The sequence below is a fragment of the Palaemon carinicauda genome, chromosome 2, assembly GCF_036898095.1.
Source record: "Palaemon carinicauda isolate YSFRI2023 chromosome 2, ASM3689809v2, whole genome shotgun sequence".
NCBI lineage: Eukaryota > Metazoa > Arthropoda > Malacostraca > Decapoda > Palaemonidae > Palaemon > Palaemon carinicauda.
Genome location: NC_090726.1, coordinates 140,486,605 through 140,510,635, shown reverse-complemented (window position 1 = coordinate 140,510,635; position 24,031 = coordinate 140,486,605). Strand labels below are relative to the sequence as shown.

The 24,031-nt window shown below is 38.1% G+C and overlaps 1 long non-coding RNA gene across 2 annotated transcripts in view; it reads right to left on the bottom strand.

The window, feature by feature from the left end:
* The window catches only part of LOC137622197 (uncharacterized), a 229,672-nt gene extending 206,293 nt beyond the window's left edge, over positions 1-23,379 (bottom strand). For both annotated transcript variants that reach the window (XR_011040382.1, XR_011040383.1), the window contains exon 1: positions 23,143-23,379. This is a non-coding gene — a long non-coding RNA (uncharacterized lncRNA). The remainder of the gene's footprint in view (positions 1-23,142) is intronic.
* Positions 23,380-24,031: the final 652 nt, after the last annotated feature.

The window sequence follows — 24,031 nt, the reverse complement described above, 5'->3', positions numbered from 1 at the left end:
GTCCCGTTGAATGAATCGCTTGGATGAGCGTGTCTGCCGTCTCCATTCTGAACTGAGTCTGTTGAACAAACTTGTTCAGAGGTGACAGATCGATGACTGGTCTCCAGCCTGCAGTCGTCTTTTTCACCAAAAAAAAATTCGAATGTGGAAGCCAGGCGACCCTTCCACAACCTCTTGGAGAGTGCCCTTCTGCATCATGGTCTGGACTTCGCCCCTGGGGGCCAGCTCCTTTGTGGATCCCTTCACATAGAACCTTAGATGCACTGAATCCCGGGTCAAAGGAGGAAGAGATTGAGTGAACAGAACACGATACCCTAGGGCAATCACTTCAACCGTCCAGGGATCTGCCCTGTGAAGATGCCACCTCTGCCAGGGGCGCTTTAGGTATCCTCCACACAGGTGGTAGGTGATGAGGAATGCCATTCATACTAGGATGGACCAGCTCAGCCACCTCCCTTTCCTCCTCCTCTTTCCTCTGAAGGGCTTGGAGACCTTCTGTCCCTTGGAATGAAAGGGCCACTTCGACACCTTGGAAGGTCCAGAGGACCTAGAAGTTGACTGATGAGAAGAGGAAGGTGCTTGCTGAGGCCAAGAAGACTGAGAAGGTCTACCATAGGTACGCGATGCCATGGCCCTATGGAGAAGAGAATCGTTGGACGATTTCCTCCATCGGTCAGCATCCCTCTCTATCCCTTCCAGAACAAAGAGAGATGAACCCTTGAGATTGGAATTCCTCAACCGAGAGACTAGTTTCGACACCTGCTTGTGGAACCGACCTATGACGGTATCCCTTCTTTTGAGGATGGCGTTCACCCACAGGTTGACAATGTGGTGCGACAAAAACTCAAAAGATTCTGGGTACCTGACAACAGGAAGGACTCCAAAGTCTTCCAAGCCAACTCCTTCGAAACATCGTGGAAGCTAACCATGAAGCCTAACGATCCCAACCATAGATCAACCACAAAGTAGCCTGCATGGCATACTTCGTGCTTCTCTCTATGTTCAGGAGCTCAACTGCCGAGAGGGAGGCCTTCAGATAGAGGGAACACCCTTCGATAAAACTCTACTGAAGGTTCAAGGGTCATGGTGGAATGTGGTTCCACTTTATCTCGTAATACTTCCTTTGTAACACGAAAGGAAGTGGAAGGGACCGAGAGGAGGAACCTGCCCTCAAGGAACTAGAAGTTCCAGCTATCTGAGTGATAGCTTTCCTTTTGGAAGCTGTCACACCTTTGGACCAGGGCAAAGCTGCACGGAATCTGGAAGGCTTGGGCCTCGAATATTTCATCGAGAACCATATCCTTTCCTTCCTGGATGATGGAACCAGGAGTGGACAGCTAGTTGATGGCCCTCATACAGGCGAGGACCTGCCAAAAGGTATGTTCCGACTCACGTCTCTCCTGCTAAGAGTGATAGTTCGAACTGGCTGCCTTTGGAAGATTTTCATCCTCCGAGTCTAAGGGGTAGCCCACCTACAGGCTCACATCCAGAGCCTGGGGTAAATCAGGATCGTCAACAGTATCACCGGGTTGCCCCCCCCCCCCACCCCCAGGGGACCACCTCTGTCGCTTAGCTTCCCGTGCCGCAGCGTTCTTAGATTTCGTCTTAAGAGTCCTTCAACTCCCTACACATAGGAAACTTCCTGCGGGATCCTAGGAAGGGGAACCTGCGAGGTTTTCGAGGCACTGGACGAAGCCTTCTCAGCAGAAGCTGGATGCTTCTCTTCTGGAGGAGGAACAGAAACTGGACGCTGGTCCAGAGGCACTACCTCAATGTCTTGAGGCTTGAAGAGATGGATCGTAATCTCCCATGGCGATCTTATGTCCCTACTCATCCTAGGATGGATGATATTAGCGTGAGGTGGTGTTATGCCTCTCATCCTTCTCTTCTGCTTTTTAGTTATGACCTCCTTTACCTTCACTGAAGTAAAGGGTAAGTTGGCCATTATAAGAATCAGAAGGAACAAGGCCTTCAGCACACAATCGGGGTGGAGGGGATCTGTGTGCTCAGTCTGCTGTAGACCTCCTTCTAGGGTCCTGACTCGCAACTGACGAACCCGACTCGAGTTCCAGGGAGATCCTAGGGGTTGCCTTGAACGAGACGGTCGGAGGTTGTGGGGGTGGAGGAGCCACATTCAGAGCCTTCACGAGGGTGGTCATGAAGGTGCTCAACCATGGAGGAAGCTCTGTACCCCTAGGTATACCCTAGAATTTCCTAGGAGAATCTCCTTTGGGTGGATCTCTAATCGAATGAGGTGACAACCTCTGAGGCCAAGGAACACGTTCCTTCGGATGCGAAGGAAGGTACGGCCTAATAGGAACGTTCGCGAACCTATTAGGGGGCTCCTTGAACCCTTCTGGGAAGGGTGTTGGTCTTCCGTTGTAGGTGGAAGATGCAGATGGACGAGGCGAAGGTGTTGGTACTGCACTTCCTCGCGGTTCTGACGCATCTGCTCATGAATTCCTCGCGGAAATCGCCGATTTGCTCATGAAATCGTGAGATTTACAGGTCACCTGACGCGATTCACAAGTAGAAGTGCTCGCAACAGGAGCACTAGGGGCCACAGAGGAAGAGGACGCGTTTCCGAGCATAGCATATGCCAACGCTTTGCTAAAACTCCCCAGGTGGTGAAAGGCACTGGGGGTTTAACTGGACGCCTGTTAAGACGAATGGTAAAACGAGGTCGTTTGGAAGGTCTGGTTGAAGGGCTAGATGCTGATGGGCTGTGCGTGCGCCTACCTCTACCTCCACACAAGAAACGTCTAGACCTTGATTGCGAACGTGCGGTTCGTGATCACGAACGAAATGTACGTGAACGAGAGCGTCTAGTTCTCGTTCGAGAACAGCATGAACAACATGATTGCCTAGCTACCGAACGTGAGCGTCGGCCTCCCGATCGAGAACATCGTTCTAGTGAACACCACCCACATGAACGTGTATCATCCTCGTGAGCGTGAGCGCCATTCTCTTGATCTAGATCTCAGAGATGTAGAACACGAACGTCTGGACATAGGTCTAGACTTTACTCGCGATTGTGTAGAACGCGATCGCAATACTCGTGTTCGTGAAGAGGAATGTCTCCGAGGAGAGCGTTGAGACCTGTGGTCTCATGAGCACGAGGCTCTATAGCGTGAGCATCTTCCAGAAGAAGAGCACTCATATTGTGAAGACCTACGATCCATATCATCTTCCGATCGTCACGAACGGCGATCAGGAGAAGAGTCCAAAAGGGCGAGACGAGGGTGATGCTCATCTTTTCACGCTGCTGATGGTAAGAGCACTGGTCCCCGGATGATCCACGCCTGCAACCTGCGGGTTCCTGTGGGGAGAAAGAGAAGGTTGAAGGTTAGGGGACGATGAGGTCCTAGGATGGAGAGAGGGTTCGTCGTCAGCAGGGAGCCGTCGAAGAGGCGAACGCGAACGATCACCTCGTCCACACGTGGAAGGGCCAGAGAGCAACAGAAGGATCTCACACAGTTCCAAAGCGTGAGATGTTGACGGCTCTGGAGAAGGTTGCTTCCAGCACCACACTGAAGAAGGCACAGTAGTTCCTCCTTCGAAGGGGATCCCGAAATCCCTGACGACGACCACACCTGCAGCAGATCTGAAATGGAGAATGCCTCGCCCGCTGCTAGAGGAGAAGTTGCTCCTCTAAACGAACACCCCAGTACCCCGGGGTTAGCAAGGAGTTAATCGATCTGTGCTCTTGGTCGAACATCCCTTGTAAGAGCGCTAACGTCAAGGAGCTTTTGAGAGAGATTTGGAGATGCGAGAAGAAGAACGCGCTCTCCACGCTCCTGAGGAAGAGCGATCGCACTTAGTCTTCTTCTTCCTAAGCCGCCCAAATTTCTCCCATTGGGAGGTAGACCATTCCCTACACTCTGCGCATTGCAAACCCTGATCGCATCGATTCCCTCAGCAAAGAGTGCGGGTTGGTCTCCAACTACGACATGAAGGTCCCGCACGCAGCACCATCATGCTCTGGACAGCTTCGCATGATGAAGGCGATCTTGAAGAGAAAACACTCACACCTCAAAATATAAAACAGAATGGGAAAAGTCCAATGACAGTCAGGAGGGGGGCAGACACGTCGATCTCTACTGAACCAAAAGAAAACGTGACATCTTTCACCTCTGTGAGAGTATATAAAAAGGTGGCTGGGTATCACCAAGCCAACCCGCTCAAGCGGTTAGGCAGGATTGCCACCCTGCAATTAAAGTCTAATGGCTCCCCCTGAAAGAATATCCACATAAATAACAGAGGGTTTATTAGTATGGGAACAAATATATATATATATATATATATATATATATATATATATATATATATATATATGTATGTATGCATATATATATATATATATATATATATATATATATATATATATATATATATATATATATATATATATATATATACATATATATATATATATATATGTATATATATTACACGCAAGGGCATTTATGTCAATATGCGTACACACATGCACACACACACACACGTATATATATATATATATATATATATATATATATATAAATATATATATATATATATATATATATATATATATATATAAATATATATACATTATTACTAGCTAAGTGAGAGCCCTAGTTGGCAAAGCAAGGGTTCCAACAGGGAAAAATAGCCCAGCCAGGAAAGGAAATAAGGAAATAAATAAACGATATAAGAAGTAGTGAAAAATTTAAATAAAATATTCTAAAAACATTAACAACATTAAAAGATATTTGACATATAAGCTATAAAAGAACTTGTGTAAGCATGTTCAACAAAAAAAGCATTTGCTCCAACTTTGAACTTTTGAAGTTCTACTGATTCAACTACCCGATTAGGAAGATCATTCCACAACTTAGTCACAGCTAGAATAAAACTTCTAAAGTACTGTGTACTATTGAGCTTCATGATGGAGAAGGCCTCACTATTAGAATTTTCTAGACCAAACCACATGTCATGTGTATATAGTATGAAAAGTAATGGGCCAAGAACACTACCCTGAGGAACACCAGATATCACATTCCTATACTCACTATGGTGCCCATCAACAACTCCTCTTTGCAATCTATTACCTAAAAATTCAATAAGGATGCTAAGAAACGACCCACCAACTCAAACGGTTTGAGTTTGAAAACAAGGGCATCATGATTAACACGGTCAAGGGAGGCACTAAAATCAAGACCAATCATTCGAATTTCCTAACCACAATCAAGGGTTTTCTGTACAGCATATGGAGATTGTAAGAAGGGCATCACATGCTCTAAGGCCTTTTCAAAAACTCAATTGTAAGCTAGGGAACGGATGATTACCTTCAGCAAACCTATTAAGAAGTTTTGCCAAAAGAAGTTCAAAAACTTTAGATAATATGGTAGTTATGGAAATTTGGCAGTAATCAGTTGAACTTGAACTACCACAAACACATTTACATAGTGGAGTAACATTACCAATTCTCCAACAAGTGCTAAAAGCTCCTCTTCTTGCTAACTTGCGCAAAATAGCAGATAACTTTGGAGCTAGGAAATCTGCCTTCTTTATAAAAAAACAAAATAAAAAATACTATTTGGGTCTATACCGCCATAATCATCAAGGTCCATCAACAGAGCTTTAATTTCAAGAGATCGAAAAGCTAAACTAGTTAGTTTAGCCTCAGGAAAACAGGAATGAGGAAGTTCGAGTTTCTCATTACTCTGCTTGCTGTCTAACACATCTGCCAAAAGGGTTGCCTTTTCCTTTGGACAGTGAGTGACAGCCATCTGGTTTAAGTAAAGGAAGAACAGGTGCAACCACACGAAAGGGTGCAGATTTAAGGGTAGTCCACCACTGGGTTGTACGAGAAAGGGTTTCTTTTATGGTTACATCGTTCTCTTTTTCAGTTGAAGCATAAAACTCTCTGAGCAAAAGCTCTAAGCTGAGTATAGTTATACCAGGTCAAATCTAATCTGTTACCCTTCCAAAGATGACAAATATATATATATATATATATATATATATATATATATATATATATATATATATATATATATATATATATATATATATATATATATATACACACACATATATATATATATATATATGAGTGTGCGACATTATAGCTAGGTCCAAAAGAGCTAGGCCCAAAAGAGCCAGTACAATTGAGCTAGTGCGACAAAATAGCTAGTTCCATAATAGCTAGTACCAAAATCGCTAATGTGACAAAATAGCTAGTTATACATTTGAGCTGGTACAAAATGAGCTGTTAACCAAAAATACCTAGTTTCAAGAAAATGAAATGTTATTTCTACTTAATTTTTTCTTTTAATCCTTTTCTTATCTATGGAGAAAAAAGTTAGTAGTATTCCACCCTTCATCATGGAAGTTATAAAGTCCCAGAAAGGAAAAGATTTACTTAGCTACGATGGATATTTGTACCGAAAAAATACAACGAACAAAACCAGCCAGAACTGGAGATGTGTAATGAAGGATTGTAGAGGAACATTGAAAACTGCGCCGAACTACCAAGAAAAGTGTGATGTAAAAAATGGACAAGAACATAATCATGCCCCAGATCCCGCAAGGCAAAGTGTTAGAATTGCTTTATGGAAAATGAATGAGCAAGCTTCAAATTGTAGTGCACCACCACGAAGAGTTGTTGCTGCTGTAGTACAAGAGCTGGATGATGAAGCAATGGCTAATGTCCCTAAAAAAAGAGCGCTCCAAAAACGTATTCATCGTAGACGTAAGATTGAAGGCCATTTTCCTGAACCTTTATCAATTAACGAATTGATAATTCCAGAAGAATTTAAAACTTTTAATTTAAAAGGACATACAGAACCCTTCCTACTGAGTGATATAACAAGTGATTCAAAACGAATAATCATATTTGCAAGCCAGCATATGCTCCATCAACTTGCTAATTCAAAAATATGGATGTGTGATGGCCCTTTCAAAGTCGTTCCTAGATTATTTTATCAATTATATACGATCTATGTTGTTAGAGAAAACTATCTTTTTCCATGTGTTTATGTTATGATGCTTGATAAGGCACAGTCAACGTATGAACGAGTATTTCAGATTTTGAAAGACAAACGCCCAGACTGTGACCCTGAAAACGTAACCTTAGATTTTGAAAATTCTGCTATCAATGCTTTCATGACAGTGTATCCTGATGCAAACATAAATGGATGTTTCTTTCATCTATCACAGTCAATATGGAGAAAAATACAAGTCACGGGATTATCAAATAGCTATATATTTGATGCCAACTGCCGTCTTTATTGCAAGATGCTGGCTGCTTTGGCGTTTCTAAATCCAGATGAAGTGACAGATGCATTCGAAGAGCTAAATGAAGACCTCGAACGTCTGCAATTGGATGAAGAAATGCAAATATTATATGACTATTTCGAAGACACATACATTGGTAGACGACAGAGAAGAGGAAGAAGAATACCCTTATTTCCCATCGAATTGTGGAACGTCCGGGAAAGAACACAAAACGACAGAACAAGGACAAATAACAAGTTAGAGGGATGGCATTGTGCTATTCAGGGAATGTATGACACTGCTCATCCAACCGTATGGAGCTTTTTTCAAGGAATTAAAAAAGAAGCAGCATTTCAGAGAAGCAATCTAATTGCGTATATCAGTGGGCAGCAATTACCTGTCAAAAGAAAGACTAAGGAAATTAACGATAGACTGAAAAACTTGATTAGCAAGCACACAAATAATGATATATCTACTAAAGATTTTTACGAGGAATGAGCTATAACATAACACATTAAAGGTTAAAGTTTTATTTGCTTTTTAACATTTTCAGTTATTTTTCTACTTTTTTTCTAGCCATGGCTGCTGTTTTTTTTATCTATTTCTATACTGAAGTGTGTTAGTTGATACAATTATTGATATGTGAAAGTTTTATGTAATAAAGTTTTATATAAATATTGATTAAAATCTGTTCTGCTGTAAATAATAAATATGATGAGACATAAAAAAAATATATTTTTTACTTTCTACCTCAGTAATCAACGTAAACACACACACATACACACACACTGTTTTAGCAACACTACATTTTTTTGAAACAAGCTATTTTGGTTAAAAGCTCTTTTTGAACCAGCTCAAATGTACTACTAGCTATTTTGTCACAATAGCGATTTTGGTACTAGCTATTATGGAACTAGCTATTTTGTCGCACTAGCTCAATTGTACTAGCTCTTTTGGGCCTAGCTCTTTTGGACCTAGCTCTTTTGGATCGCTCCCATATATATATATATATATATATATATATATATATATATATATATATATATATATATATATATATATATATATATATATACATATATAACATCTACGCATATATAAAATATATATAAAGTATTATATCAATATCTGTAATACATTTATAACAACAACAAAAATGCAGGATTCCTAGTGTGAAAGTGTATTTACACACCCTTCCATAATATTATACTGTACGTCTACCTTGGTTATAGCCGAACGGTCTCCTAATCCTCTTCTCTTTTACTCTTAGTGACTGACACGCCTTCCATTACTATTCTACGGGAGTTCTCCGCCTCTCTTGGGGTGAGCGCTAAGATTTTTACAACAAAGTTATCTGAATGTATCGTTATTCGTCGTTCGTTCCATGCACACAGTGAGTGGAAATGAACTGATCTGTACCAAGAATTATTGGAAATTTGTCTGAATACACATGTGGCCCGGGGAGAGAGAGAGAGAGAGAGAGAGAGAGAGAGAGAGAGAATTTCAGTCATTATCATCTTTATCGTGAAATAATTTAACTAGACAACTGGGTTAATATTTTAAAATTAATCATATCTTATGTAATAAATATAAAAAAACTAAATTATTTGGAAAAATTGCCGGTTCTGATAAAATTTCTTTCAACAATGATCAATATAGAGAGTAATAACATGTTGTTAATGCAATTTCCTGACTAAATTATCGCAATATTCTATAAATTCAACTCTTTACACCGAAAAATTATAAACTGTAAGCAGTCACAGTCAAGAGCTCAAAAAAAAAAAAAAAAAGATTAAAAAAAATTCCAACGGATTCTGGAAAAAGATATAAGGAGAACTTTCACAAAGAGGAATGAATTAATTTAGGTACCCTATTTAATGAATACTGATAAAAGCAGACACATTCTTTACTCGCTAATTTTAAATAGAGGCTAACAATAAAAAAAAAATGTTCTACTTTTCATTTCCAGGAGGACATTAATAAAAATGAAAAAAGGAGCTTCTTACAATCTAGGTTTTCGAATAATAAAGACGATTAGAAAAAGTAACTACTTTACAATAGATCACAAAAATTGCACTAGTAAAACGCAATCTCCAATATTATCTGGAAAAAGGAAGCCTTAATTATAACTCGTACATAAAACAATAAACCTCAACTGAAGACTTGGCCGAAACCACTTATGACATCTTAGAAGGGGGCTGTAGTGTATAATTTCAAAACTATACTTTAGAAGGCAAATAAATGTTTTATGCCACAGATTTGAACACGCATAGCCGGTCTAGCAAACCCCTTCATTAACGAGTTTTGATCATATCCAAATGAAGCAGGGTGAGGTAGCTCCGTAGGTTTGGATGATGGCTTAAATTAAGCGGGCCTAAGATAAAGGAAATGCTACCAGAAAACGGGGTTAAGCTATGTTGTTTCATAACAAAGCAGTCCTACCCTTGGCCTATGCAGTTCTCGTTACATAACGAACAGTGCCATCAATTGAATAAATCAAGAGGGCTTCGCATGTTTATTTTATGCTATAGCTTATGAAAAGAAGATACTCTGTAAGGAGTTTTTTCTATACTCTATCTTGTGAAATGAACAGATTTCGTACGGTTATTTTTTTTCACGCTTGTGAAAGAAATTGACTTAGGGATACTTCTCTATGGTCTTGCTTGTGAAAGAAACAGAAAGAGCAATGTTACTTTTTCTATGCTCTCGGTTGTGAAATGAAAAGACTTCATAAGGTTATTTCCTCTATGCTCTCGGTGTGAAATGAACTGACTTATCAACGATATTTCTTCTATGCTCTAGCTTGTGATTGGAACAGACTTAGCAACGTTATTTCTTCTATGCCCTCACTTGCGAAAGGAACAGACTTAGCAACATTATTTCCTTTATGTTCTTGCTAGTGAAATGAATAGACTTAGCAAAGATATTTCTTCTACACGCTCGCTCGCTCTCTCTCTCTCTCTCTCTCTCTCTCTCTCTCTCTCTCTCTCTCTCTCTCTCTCTCTCTTTGTGAAAGTAACAGGCTTAGTAACGTTAATTCTTCCATATTCTCGCTTGTGAAAGGAACAAACTTAGCATCGTTATTTCTTCTACACTCAACTTGTGGGAAAAAAAAGACATAGAAACGTTATTTCCTCTATGCTCTCCCTTGAGAAAGGAACAGACTTAGCAACGTTATTTCTTCTATGTTCTCACTTATGAAAGAAACAGACTTCGTAAGGTTATTTCTTCTATGCTCTCGGTGTGAAAGGAATTTGTCTAGCAAGGTTATTTCTTCGATTCTCGCTGTGAAAGGAAAAGACTTGGCAACGTTATTTCTTCTATGCTCTCGCTTGTGAAAGGAAAACTTAGCAACGTTATTTCTTCTATGCTCACGCTTGTGAAAGGAACAGACTTCGTAAAGTTATTTTTTTATGCTCTCACTTGTGGAAGGAATGGACATAGCAATGTTATTTCTTATATGCTGCCGATTGTGAAAGGAAGAGATTTAGCAACGTTATTTCTTCTATGCTCTCGGTGTAAAGGGACAGATTTAGTAACGTTATTTCTTCTATGCTCTCGCTTATGAAAGGAACAAACTTGACGTTATTTTTTCTATGATCTTGCTTGTGAAAGGAACAATTTTAGCAACGTTATTTCTTCTATGCTCTCGCTTGTGATAGGAACAGATTAAGCAACGTTATTTCTTCTATGCTCTCGCTTGTGAAGACTTAGCAAACGTTATTTCTTCTATCCTCTCGGTGTGAAAAGAACAGATTTAGCAACATTATTTCTCCTATGCTCTCGCTTGTGAAAGGAACAGACATCGTAAAGTTATTTTTCTCTGATCTCGCTTGTGAAAGAACAGACATAGCAATGTTATTTCTTCTACGGTCTCGGTATGAAAAGAACAGTTTTAGCTACATTATTTCTTCTATGCTCTAGCTATTGAAAGGAACATACATCACAGGGTTATTTTCTTATGCTCTCGCTTGTGAAAGGAACAGGCATAGCAATGTTATTTTTTCTATGCTCTTGATTGTGAAAGAAACAGATTTAGCAACGTTATTTCTCCTAAGTTCTCGCTTGTTAAAGGAACAGACTTTGTAAGGTTAATTTTCTATGCTCTCGCTTGTGAAAGGAACAGATTTAGCAACGTTATTTCTTCTATGTTCTCCCTTGTGAAAGGCGAAAAGTTGAAGAGCTCAGCTCTAGTTTCCAGGGTTGAACAAATTCCTATATAACAAATCATTTTCTAGTATGAATGGATTCATTGATCTAGTCATAAAATACCTGTCAGTACTTGTAATGAGAACTGCGACTATTAAGTTTACATGCAGAGAGAGAGAGAGAGAGAGAGAGAGAGAGAGAGAGAGAGAGAGAGAGAGAGAGAGAGAGAGAGAGACCAAATATGACAACAATTACGCAAAGCCATGTGGAACACCAGCGGAAAAATATCAAAAGACAAGTTACTTTTCATAGCTATTTAGTGAGGAAATATAGAGACTGAGAAAAAAAAATACAGAAAGAAAGGAGGGGGGAAGGAAATTAGAATAAGTAAATCGTTAGGCAGAACAAAAGATTTCGGGGAAAGAGGGAAGCCCGAACCGGCAGTCAGCAGCGTGTGTGTAAATGAGGAGCAGAATATGGCCCTTGACAACAGAGATGTTAAAACAATAGAGATGTTGACATAAGTAACATTGACAGAGTTAGGACTAGACCCCCGGGGAGAGGAGAGACTAAGCTTTATGTAGATTGAAAAAAAAAAAAAGAATCAAGAAAAGTGGAAGGCTCTGACAGTTCAACATATCCGCCCTCCTTTTCTTTACTTGTCAAAACTATGCTTTCATTGTTTACTAGCCAGAAAAATATTTTATTAAATAACCTCTCTACAACTTTATATATTAAAACCAAATCATTTAATTCTGTGCACTGTATTTCTTATTCTTGACAAATGATGTACAGAGAGTAACGTAATAATTGCTTGATACCGTATAAAACTAGCGACTCTCCTAGCTCTAGCATTATAGTGTGAAATTCTGAATATTTTCAAGCACAATAAAGCTTTACTGCAACATTTTCCCCTTTCATATAGAGAATATGCAAGAATGTTACATTAATTACCTTAATTTTGTACACTAGTACTCTCTCTCTCTCTCTCTCTCTCTCTCTCTCTCTCTCTCTCTCTCTCTCTCTCGTGTACAAGAACTTCATTTTTTATGAAAACATTTAACGTTATCCTTTCACGTTTCTCATTAGCCTCTTTTCTTTCAAGGGAGCATTAGGAGATCAACTTTGTTTTTTTTTTTACACCCACAAATCCTACATTTCTTTGTGACCTACTTTTGTCAAACGTGGATAGGAAAAAAAGTCCCGTCTAAAACAGAAAAGGGTTAACAAAGTATTCGCAGCCACAGAGGGCTAGACGATGACAATATTTTAGTGCTTAAAAGATAATTATTGAACTCTTTAAATATCTTTTCAATAATCATCGAACTCTTTAAATATCTTTTCAATAATTATCGAACTCTTCAAATGTCTTTTCAAGAATTATCCAATTCTTTAAATATGTTTTCAATAAAATTATTAAATTCACTTGTCTTTTTGGTGCCTCGAAAGTATTCATTTAATATTCTCAAATGTATCTCAAAAAATAAAAAGGTCATTTGCATAACATCAGATTAGGTCAATACTGAGGTTGAGTTTGAAAACCATAAACACTACAAAAAAATACAAATCAAACCTCTGGAAATGTCCAATTTCAAAATTTCATCCAAACTCTCTCTCTCTTGGCTTTTTGTAGTGTAAATATTTTCATTGTTGGAGCTTTAGCTTCTGAAGAATAACTTAACGAAAAGTAAGCATGAAATAGATACCATACAACACCGTTTCTGAACAATATCTATGTAGTAGTGACCTAGATTTAACTAAGGATATTATTTCATTCCACCTTGTATTAAATTAAGATTTGAATTTTCGTGCTCTTCAGTGCTTTATAAGAATGGAAAACACACTGAGTAACAATTGAAAACCGACAAGCTGTTTAATCCAATATTACTAAAAGCACAAACAAAAATATTAGTGTTACCATGAAGGAAAAAGTACAACTTTTCTCGAACTTTGGATTAACAACCAAATGGAAAAACTAATATGTATCTATAAAGAGAAGACTATTCTTTCTAGAACACAACAGCAAGTGTGCTGAAAACGTTTCCGCTGATGCAATGTCCACAAAAACACTGGAAAAAGATTGGTGAGCCATGTATCAAGGAAAAGGCAGTTTTCTCGACTGTCCCTGTATAGCAAATCTTCTCCTCAAAATGTTACCTTACATACAAGAGGGGAAAAGTCTTCCTTATACTAAAATGTGTCAAATCTTGTAAAAAGTTTAATCGAATTCCCTATTTACAGAAGATAGGCAGAAACACTACCACTTGTCTTCGGGACAAATAAGAGCCACAAAGGTCATCGTACTTCCCATAGTAATTAGTGCACGACTGATTACCCATTAAATTGGAGTTTATAATATAAATCATGGATATGTGTGAAGTTACAACCCTAACAAAACAAAGTATGATTGTCAGTGAATAGTCTAGTAGTATTAGCCTTAAATAGGGCCGAACCTGGAACAAATTGGTGAAAAGCGGGATTTTTCAGGATTGATGGCCAAACAACATATAAATAGTCCCAAAGATCCCACTTTGCGCTCTCTTCAAAATTGAAGATGGAGGTGAAGATGGTGTCATAATATAGTTTTGCACATACGACCATGTATAATGTACCTAGAATCACTATCTTGGTGTCTAAACATATATTTTGGAGGCCAAGGAATCCGTTTCTGCCAGTCTCAGTGTTGTCAGAATAGTGGCAGGTAGCCATCTTGGATTTTCAAGCTTCCAACGCTGTGAAATTGCATATAAATAAATATGTATTGGTTTCTCATAAGGTGTCATTATTTATGTAACAAGGTATTTTATTATGCATTCAAGATGGAACATTAAATCTTGTCCTTTTGCCAAATTTGTGCTTGTGTTTTCAGATCATGGCTGCATGGATATTGTGCAAAGAAGTTCTGGGTACAACTGAAGTGGCAGCAGTGGGTGAAAAAGGTTGTAAAACTCTAGTAGCCACAAGTTGTAAGAGAAAAAATGGACTGGAAAAAGGCTTTACAAAACACTCCCCATTTGAAAGTGCATATCAGCTGTTGCAGAAAATATACACGAAAAAATACAATAATAGCATATTTGAAAAGGAAGTCAGACAGAGATGTGACCCATGGTGATGAAAATCCTAGTCTCCTATCTGCACATGGAACATTTTACATTAAGCAAGAATGTATATTTTACTGAGAAAGTATAATCTTAAACAGGAAGTGTGCATTGAAACGTAGGAAATCCTTTAGTAATATAGAAACAATTGAATTTCAGGACACAATATTAAGACATGCAGATGGAAGGCAAGATGAATGGGGTAGTACTGTTGCTCTTCATATCCAACACGCTTTTGCCTTGTTGGCTGCTGGAGCAAACTACCAACGTAGCTGTGCTCAGTTGTTTCTCAAGCACATGAAAGTAAAGGCAAAAAGTAGTGGAAGACCAGTTGACAGAACTCAGGTTGAAGCATTCAGAAGTTTTGTGAATACATCGATGAGTGTGATCAATATCAACACAGTCTCTGAGCTACTTGTGTATATGGAGACATTCCTTGATGGACAGGGTGGCTTTCTACATAGTATCTGAAGAAGAAATTAATGGAACAGTATGGAGATAGTATCCTAATAACAAGTATTACTGATAAGTCCAGCATTGTCAATTTCTGTAGCTCAACTCACAAGATTCTTCATAAAAGATGGCATGCAGATAAAGGAAATGATGCATTCCCAGAGGAAAAAGTAATTACTGATATGGCTGCTTCAATCATTTTTGAAGATATCCAGCTGAGAGTGTATGACTTAGATGAATACCCTACAATGGAAGGAACAGTGTAGAGATACTCTGTTTTCACACAATTTGTATTCGACAATGGTGATTTCAATATGGAAACCCTTACTGGTCACAACACATTCCATAGCATGGGTGGAATAGCTTGTGTCATACCTCCAAGCACTCTGAAGACCTCACCTATCAAACACACAATCAAACTTCCATCAGCTGAAACTGCTGCCGACTATGGACGTATTTCTACAAAGATATACACCAAACATGCTGTTCCAGGTCTGCATTCCATAGTAATTCAACCACTTGAAAATGTGAACCATGATCTGGAGTGTGTGAATTCAGCAGCTGCCATCAACTCCCTGTGTCTGGCAGGCTATATCCTAAAATTATTCTCATGCGCCTCTTGGAGTAGATTCAGGCAAGTAGCAATGCAGAGTGACCAGTATGAGAGAACCAGAATAGAAGTCCTCCCCTTCATCCAAATGGATCCAACAAAGTTGACTATTACTTACACTGCATTAAACTTTGTATACAAGCTATCAGAAAAATATGGCCTTAATATATGCTCTGTGACATTTGATTAACCATTGTACAAAAAGACAGCAGAAATAGTGGCTTCGAAAAACACGAGTCACATTATTGTCAGTGTAGATGGTTTTCACCTACGGGAACTGTGTATGCTAAACGGACAGTTGTTCACATGTTAACTGGTCATGCATTTTCACGAGACAAGAGTTGCATTGGGGCCTTGTACGAGGAGATACTTAAAGGGCAGAAAAACCATAATTTAGTAAAAGCAGTGCGAGTTAAAAGCTGTCACGCAACTCCTAACTCAGGCTGCAGAAAAGAGCAGAACTAGTAAGCTCTGGACACAGTACATAAACCAAGTGTTCCTTATACATAACTTTATACAGGCTGAAAGAGCAGGAAACAGGCAGCTCCACTAGTCCAGTGTAAGGAAAATAATACCCCATTTTCATGCAGCCTATCACATGGCTTATGCAAAGTCTGCCAGGCTGTATTTACAGAAACGTCAGTCTTGGAGCAAAAGGTTTTTACCAAACCAGTACAAAATGTTTGAAGAGAGAGGATTCTTCATTATTCATCTCATGGATCAGTTTTGGAGAGGAAATCTCCGATCAGATCTATTGAACAATTCCCTATGCGTATGCTAAAAACTTCTGCAGGAATGACCCATAGTTGAGGTATACAGACAGCACGTTGACAAAATGGATTCATACACTACCACACTGTGTTTCTATTTGTAATGTGATTGAACAGTTTACAGGAGTACACACTGCATCTTCGTACAGTATAAGGACATCAGGCCAATCACCTATTTATGTGAAAAGAAAGATCATCACACCTTTTTACAGTGGCTGACTGCTCATCCACCATTTGCTGGATATGAAACAGACAAACTTGCATCTGTTGTAACTGGAATTCTTGCTGATTCAGGTGTAAACTGTGATGATGCAGTAGTAGTCGGCTGTGCAGCACCATCCAAGATGGCTGGAAAAAAGTTTACTGACATCAAAATCTACCAATCTGATCAAGTTAAAACAATCCGTGACAAATCAAACGCTGTCAAAATAATAGCTCTGAGATGAAAGGATTTCTGAGCTTTGAATTGGGTCCTCAACCACCATCCCTCTTCAAGAATGGAGTGATGCACAAACCAGTAAAAATTTCCCTGGGAATGTTGCCGAAATTTTTTTCTCCACCAAAACCTAGTATAACTGACCACGCAGTTTTTATTGGAGATGGTGGTCAGCGTCTTCACACAGTAGTACGGCAACAGGGTTCTACCTATGGTGACGTTTTTCAGTCATATATTAAATACGTGCTGACACTATGGTGCTTATACAACAGTTACAAGAGCACTAACTCTACAAAAGTATCGGAACAAAGATGTGGATGTCTGACCCATAAATCAAGTGATATAATCTTTGAAGACAATATGCGAACAACTACTTTCCAAGCAGCATTTATGGCGAACAGTAGAAACAAGTCTATTCTGATGTGATAAAAGGCACACACTTGGCATTCATACTAAGCTAGCTGAAGCAGATGCCAACACACTTATTGTCTCAACAGCACTATCCATTGCACCATCTGAACAGCTACCGACTGTTGTTGTTGGAAATGGCACAGACATCCTAGTAATGCTGGTGGCTCAGGCCGGAGCTTTTAAGGACATACATTTTATGCAACAATAGTCCAACAAAATTATACAGTATCCTGGAATTTCAGAATGCCATCGTGCAGAAAGCTTAACACCTTTTATTCCTTCATGCAGTCACAGGGTGAGACAGTTTCGGCACTTTACAGGCAGAGTAAACGCTAAGCATTTAACATGATCCACAAAACACACGATTTAAAAGTGATAGACGTTTTCTGTCAACACAACAGCACACAAGAGGAGGTAGGAAAGCCAGGAGAAAAGTTCCTTCTCAGACTATATGGAGCAAGTAGTCATAATTCATTAAATTCGTACAGATACACTGCTTATAAAAGTTCAATTCCCCGTACTTCCGTTAGCCACATTACCACCAACAAGTGCGGCAGTCAAATATAATTCTTAAAGGACATACCACACAGTACAGCAGTGGTTAGGAAACAACCTGCCACCACTAGAATGGGTATGGCGAGAGGTGAATGGAATACTTAACCCAATAGAAACAGTTGTTGCATTTGCACCAGATACATTGTTACATGTGGTATTATGCAATTGTAGAGAAAATGGCTGTAAAAATAGCACATGCAGCTATAAAAAAACTAGACCTCTTCTACAGTTCTATGTGCTTAAAATGTAAGGGGGGAAAGACTTGTAAATACACTAAACCAGCCACTAATGAATATCTTCCAGCAATACCTGATGAAGATGATGCATGAAATTAATCTGATTTATAGACAAGTTGTCTAACATTTGAGTAATATTAGGATTTTTTGTTAATTTTCGTACATATATAATCAGGAAAAAGATTCTTCAACAATGTTCCATTAGAAAAATTTTTTTGTGAAAGTCAGTTAAATTTTACTATATGAAAAGTTTTATTTTGAAGGGTATTACTATTGTTGTACTAAAACTAGCTCCATCATCATTATCATCTTCTATGCCTATTGACGCAAAAGGCCTCGGTTAGATTTCACCAGTCGTCTCTATATTGAGCTTTTAATTCAATACTTCTTCATTCATCATCTCCCACTTCAAGCTTCATAGTTCTCAGCCATGTAGGCCTTGGTCTTCTTTCTAACTCTTCTAGTGCCTTGTGGAGCCCAGTTAAAAGTTTGGTGAATTAACCTTTCTTGGGGAGTGCGAAGAACATGCCCAATCCATCTCCATCTACCCCTCACGATGATCTCATCCTAATATGGCACTCGAGTAATCTCAGTTTCATTTCTAATCCTGTCCTGCCATAATTCTTCTAAGCTTTGTTTTCAAACCTACTAAAACTAGCTCCATCATCATTATCATCTTCTACGCCTATTGACGCAAAAGGCCTCGGTTAGATTTCACCAGTCGTCTCTATATTGAGCTTTTAATTCAATACTTCTTCATTCATCATCTCCCACTTCAAGCTTCATAGTTCTCAGCCATGAAGGCCTTGGTCTTCTTTCTAACTCTTCTAGTGCCTTGTGGAGCCCAGTTAAAAGTTTGGTGAATTAATCTTTCTTGGGGAGTGCGAAGAACATGCCCAATCCATCTCCATCTACCACTCACCATGATCTCATCCTAATATGGCACTCGAGTAATCTCAGTTTCATTTCTAATCCTGTCCTGCCATAATTCTTCTGAGATTTGTTTTCAAACCTACTAAATCTGGAGATTTTTTATTGTCATACCACGACTCATGTTCATACAGTAACACAGATCTCACTAAACTGATATATAGTCTGATCTTAATATGCAATTTCAGACGATCTGATTTCCAAATTTTATTTAACCTAGCCATTGGCTGGTTTGATTTTTTCAATTTTTCACTAAACTCCAATTCTAAAGACCCTGCCAGAGATATCAGTTCCTAAATACTTAAATGATACTACCGCATTAATCCTTTCTCCTTCCAGTAACTTTTCATCTTCAATTACATATTCCGTTCTCATCATCTCTGTCTTTCTTTTATTCATCTTGAGCCCAACTTCGTGTGATATTTCCCTCATTCTAGTAAGCAAGCATTGCAAATCCTATGGTTTTCTGCTAACAAGGACAGCATCATCAGCATACTCTAGGTCAGCTAATTTCCTATTACCAATCCAGTCCAATCCTCCATCATTTCCAACTGTTCTACGCATTACAAAATCCACGAAGAGGATAAACAACATAGGCGACAACACATTCCCTTGGAGTACTCTGCTGTTCACTGGAAATTCATTTGATATTATGCAAAGTTGTAGCTTGGCTAGTAATAATAATAACAATAATAATAATAATAATAATAATAATAATAATATGGAATTCCTCTTAAATATGTAAATTGGATCAAGTCTTTCCATGAGTATAGCAAGTGCAAAGTTAATGATAGTGGAGTCCTATCAAAACTAACTTATAATATTATTTATAATTAAGAACATAAGATTATATTATCTCACATGCCAGAAATATACAGTGTGAATATTTGTGGTTATTTAATAAAATCTTGTTATTTATTAATATATAATTTTGCACGGGTGTCAGCTTGAAAATCCAAGATGACTACCAGCCACTATTCTGACAACACTGTAAATGGCAGAAACACATTTCTTGGCCTCAAAAACATATATATATATATATATATATATATATATATATATATATATATATATATATATATATATATATATATATATATATATAGACACCATCATAGTGATTCTGCGTGCCTTGGAAATGAGCATATGCGTAAAACTATATTGATGCGATCTTGAATATCTAAGATGGCTACCAGCAACTATTCTGATAACGCTGTAAATGGCAGAAACGGATTCCTTGGCACCAAAATAGTGATTCTATGTGCTTTAGACAGGGTCGTATGCATAAAACTATATTATGACGCCATCTTCGCCACCATCTTGAATTTAGAAGAGAGCACAAAGTGGTCTTGGGCATCAATCCTGAAAAATTCTGCTTGTTACCAATTTCTTCCAGGTTGAATCCTAATACTTCTGGCCTAAAATCTCGAGTAAAAACCCTCCTTACACAGATCTTTACATTAACAAAGTTCCATAAACTAAAATCAGTTCATTAGAAATTTTATGTGACCCTTTTCATTGCAAATTCATTTTTCATAATCATTCTATTTACTTCATGCTGTAACACTTTGAAATTACTGTTCTCATGTCCGGTCTTGGCAGACGATTCTCATCTTAAATTGTAGGAAAAAAAAACTTCAAGTCTATTAAATTCCCTATCACTGATAATAATATTTAATAGCAGGCACCGTCGTTCAAGTGGCTCTTTCTAGGTTGTATAAGATTTTTCATAATGTTAGCCCTCTTTTTTATTCAAATCCTCCAAAATTAAACCTTAGTACTGTATATACAGTTAATTGTAAGTTTCAATACTACACTATATTCAATAAAATTTATTCCAGTTCTAGCTGAATTGTGGAATGATCTTCCTAATCAAATTGTTAAATCTGCGAATGTTTCGAAGTTTAATTTGGGGCAAATCCTTTTCGTAGTTTATCTATTACTTATTTATTCAGCATTATTATTTATTTTTATTTTCTTTATTTTAGTTATTCCTTGTTTATGATTTATTCTACTCTTTTTCGCACTTTATCCCGTAATACGGCCTCTCAAAATTTTACAATAGTAAAAAAAAAACAATGGAGTTCAGTAACTATTAAATAGCAACAGACCTTCTTTGATATAAAACAGAGCCAGCTAAGATTCTAGCTTGATATAAATCAACAAAAAGAAAAAACATATAAGAGACAGGGCGGACCAGACCAGCTTTCCACTTTCGTGATATAATTTTGGGTCTTTACCTCTGAAGGTCGGTGAATTTTCCTGGTGACCAGCGAGTGATCATGATTCCGACGATATGGAAATCATGGCAAACATCTTGCCATTCGGTAGCACTAAAGGACTTAAATAATAAGGCACAATTGTAATTAGATGGATGCTATACTGAAATCCCTGGGATGTCTCTAAACCTTAATGTTTATTATTTATCTTTTAAAAAAGTCCCCCCCCCCCAACATTCCCTTAAGACCTATCCATTCATTTGCAACTTTACCATCCTTTTAAAACACACACAACCCCGCTAATGAAAACGGAGGCGTAACTTCCACGAGGGTAAACTAGTGTAAATTTCGTTCCAGCATGTAGCTCAGGAAAAGGCGGTTAAGGTTAGGCTGGAAGACTGAGAAAGGCTGTTGGTTTGAGCAACGGGAAAAATGACATGATCTTCAGCCATTCATATAGGTACTTTATTCACCTCTCGGGCTCTTCATTGCGCTGTAAAATGGTAATGAGACGCTTACGGCCTCAATAACACGGGACGCAGACTTAGGGCAAACCGTCTTAGCCAAAAGTTTATAGTTGAGGCGCTATTGTCGGAACGAGGAGGATTCCGCTTTCTCCTCTATTGTTTTTCTCTTCACGGCGAAGCGATTTCATGCAATCACTGTTTGGGACCTTTATAAAGCGATTTCCATTTTTTCACGACGCTGAAACTAAGGAGATTTTTCGTTATTGGCGTTCTCTCGCGGAATTCTCGGGGCTTTCATAAGCCCGACTTCGTTTTCCTCCTTCGGCTTTTATTGCTGTTCATACTTAAGCGGGATGAACACAACAACGCGCTCTGCTTCCAAATGAGGAAACTTCATGGAGTGACTTGGATTTCATTTAAGCCGAAGTGTTGATCCTAGATGGATTTACGGGCAATCACGGGTTCGTTTTTTTTTTTATCTTTACTTAACATATAATGGATATATACACGCGCGCACGCATACGCACACACATACATATATATGCTGTATATGTATATACATACATACATATATATATACATATATATATATATATATATATATATATATATATATATACCAAAAATGATAAATGCAGGTTTTTCTAATCAACTGCATGACAAAGACCTTAGACATGTCTTTATTCATGTTTGGGGTTTGGCCAGTTTTCGTCATAATGCTGGCCAACTGCAGATTGGTGATGGTGGGCACTTTTGTCTGATCGCTCACAGAAAACCAACCAGTAAGGGGTTCCTGACTAGTGACTAGAACAGCTTTGCTGATCATTGCGATACACAAACCCTTCCACTAAGTTGAAGTATCCACACTCTATATATATATATATATATATATATATATATATATATATATATATATATATATATATGTGTGTGTGTGTGTGTGTGTGTGTGTGTGTGTTTGTGTGTGTGTGTTTGTGTGTGTGTGTTCATCTATAAGTGCATTTTAATTATAAACTATCATACATCAAAATCATTTTCTCTGCATACTTCGTTAACGTTATTGCATATGAAAATCTTTATGATTAGTGATGGAACTGAACAACTCCATTGGTAACGTCTAAAAGCTATACTAAACCAAAAACATTTTCCCTTTTTACTTAATAGGCGTAATGATAAACCCACGCGGACAAGGTTAGGTTTCTAACGAAGGTGGAAGATGTCTACGTTATGTCATCTAATGTTTTTTTACATAAAGAAATAAAAAATAAATAAAACTACTGGTGATTGATTTGTATCAGAAATGTGTTTAAAATGATTCAAACATACAAGCAGATTACGTTAAGCTCGCACATGATAGATAATATCACATATTCATCACATTCTCATTATTTAAAGTGCGTTGCTCAATATAAAGTGCTCTCTTAGCGTATCAAGAAACGCAATTACATCGACATATTTTTTCTAAAATACTTCATGTATAACAGATATATTGACTCTTAAATCTATGACATCTATTAAAAAAAAAAAAATGAAGAATAGACTTACGTTATGATGACCAAAGTTTTTGTCGAACTGAAATAAATGGATCGTCAGGAAGGCAGCCGCAATTTCTTGCTGCAATTTGAGGAAAATGAGCATCCAAGAATAGAGGCATAATGTAAATAATGTGGGACTTCCCAGAAATATCGATTGCATATGGATTATTCTTCGGAAATAAATCGAATTGGAGATGTTATCAGCTCCCACTTTTCCTCAAATAAGCATCACGAGAGTATTTGATGCAGTTCTGTAAAGAAATATAGTTAATTCAAACTAATCTTGAACAAGTAGAAAAAGTTGTAATAATCTATAAGCATAAAAACCAACAATAACAATTGTAATTTCATATTCAGATGACGTATACAGCCATTAAAAAACGTGATAGTATCAATAATCAAGAAAACTGAAAATGCACAAAAATCCGTCAAATCATAATATTTGAAGGCGTTAAAGGCTTACAGGAACTACAATAAACTTCAAAGAATGGACATGACAAATAGCTATTTTCATGCACGCATGCATTTTCGCAAAAGTAGCGATACACTTTATTGTTACAATGCTACGCCAGAGCTCTGCTGCCTCTGTTATCTCCAGTTATGAGGAGCATTTCCCACATCTAAAATTATGTATGAGATTTCTCGCAATGCTTATACCCTCAAGAAATAGACTGGGGTGGTCGCTTCTTGGACTGCCATACCGCAAGCATTCCATAACTCCGCTTTATATCACACCAGGTCAGTAGTAATTCTACCCATGGTTTAAGCTACAGCATTTCACGATATAGCAGCGCTAAGTGCTACCAAATGTCCCCCTTCTATCCGTCCTGCCTCGTAAAACTGAAGTGATATTGCAATTTTTATCCTCAGATTAAATTCATACTGCAAATGACTTGAAA